This window comes from Notothenia rossii (genome assembly GCF_949606895.1).
Source record: "Notothenia rossii genome assembly, chromosome: 11".
NCBI classification, from domain to species: Eukaryota; Metazoa; Chordata; class Actinopteri; order Perciformes; family Nototheniidae; genus Notothenia; species Notothenia rossii.
The window spans coordinates 34,820,510-34,822,605 of record NC_136910.1 but is presented as its reverse complement, the minus strand read 5'-3'; positions in this window follow the sequence as shown (position 1 = coordinate 34,822,605).

The following is a 2,096-nucleotide window of genomic DNA, read 5'->3' as shown; positions in this document are numbered from 1 at the left end:
GTCCCCATCAGAATCACTCAGTTATCATGAAAATAAAGCAGAATAATGAAACTCTGAGGTCTTATTATAAATGGCCAAACATTTACACACATATCAGTACATATGATAAGTCTCTTGAAATGTGTTTCCTTCATTGTATACCGTATTTTTTCATTGGATGTACGTGATTTTGGCATGTCCCACACACTGCTCTGATAACTACAGTGTGTGTAATAAGTGATTAAATGATACTACATTTTTTAAATAATTATGTCCACAACGAGTTATTTCATGAAACGAGTCATTTTGATCATGTATATTCTATTTTCATAATAATATTGAACATTTTGCATGTGTCCCTGACATTGCTGTCCACCCTGTCATTATGGGGTAACTGCCCCATAAAAAAACATCTGATGTTTTCAGTGACATTACTACCACCATTTTGTCTTTTCTCAATGGAGGCTGAGACATTGGCTAGTTGCAGAGTAAGTATTTCAACTTATATTTCGTAATTTTAATCATATTATGTGTGTAGTTGGATGTTGTCAAGCTTAACATGTCCACTCTGTCATAGTGAAATGTCAATTAATATGCAATCTTTCAGAAATTCGAAATATATTTGTTAAACAGTAGCGCCTTGCTAACTTAAACATGTTGCTCACTGAAGGTCCACCATATGTGCTCATTCCATGCTAATATTAGCCACAAATGTCCACCCTGTCATTGTCCACCCTGTCTGCAAGTTCCATGACAGGGTGGACATGGTACAAATAATTTGCCATAATTTCATTATTATCCAAATACTTTTTCCATTAACTGAAATATATTGTTGAAAAAGGGACTAAATAGCTTTCTGAAAATGTACATTTTATAATCACTATGTAATTACAATGTATTTACTCTACTTTGAATGTGTCCATTACAGGGTGGATACATTTAGCTGTTTGCATGTACATTGTCTGCCTGCAATTAATTTATAAAAAGTTATTTTTGCCTTCCCATAACTAATCTTAACAGCTGCAAAAAAAGATATAAAATATTCTTATTATCAAGAGTGTCAAATTAGTGTAAATATAAACCTGCTTATTATTGTCTGTGTTATCAGCTTCATACTTTTAGGCAGAATCATTTTGGGCAGACTTAATTGTTATGTTGATGATTCCTGCACACCAAGGAGCAGCAGAACAAAGAAATTACAAACATGCTCACGAAGATGCCTACCAGTGCTGGAATATGAATTCTATGGATTATTCCTTTAAATTCCTTATGTGACAAACGTCCTCCATGATCAGCATGGACGGTGTGTGCCCATTTAGAGGGGAGACTCCTCTGTTTGTGCTGCACAGCAACATACACACAGTTTCTGTGCGTACATCCATGTTCAGTTTGAGTCTGGAGTATCTCAGGTCCCAGGGGAGTCTTCTGAAGCAGTTTACTGCATAAACTCCCACTGTGATGATTTATGACCCAGTCCCCGTCTCCAAGGGGACTCAGGTCAGAGACAAGCAGGGACACCAGCAGCAGCCACGGCCTCATTGTGCTGAGGAGGAGTGCTGGAAGGCAGCATGAACCCAACAGTAACACTCTTATCTATACATCAGGTCCCTCATCTTACTTTGAATATGCAAACAATCGAGCAAGTTACAGCTCTGCTCTATCTAAAAATGTACCTCAATTACAAAGAAAGAAAAGCTTTTGGAAAGCTTACCTTTGTTCTTATTGAGTGCTGAAGCTTCTTCACTTCTAATACAAATGTAACTGGTTGGTTGGCACCCCCAATGTATCTTATATACCTGTTTGACAGATAGCTCAATTATTGTCCAAAAACAATATACTCATTTGATCTCAACTCTAAATGATCCCACACACACTGTCCTGCTGTCAGAAAATCTCACAAAGACACAAATTGTGTATTAATCCGCAACACAAAATAGTCCCCAACAAATGCACTTTACTCCTGCTAGAGTTATGCTTGCTTAAAGGTCAAATGCCCAGTTGTTTAAGAAAACAATTTGTTTTATTGAAACTATTTATTTGTTGCCTTGTTTGAGAGATGTTGGTCTTCTGTAGGCAGAATGGGCTGGGGGTTGAATGCCCAAGAAAGGGCAAGAAAG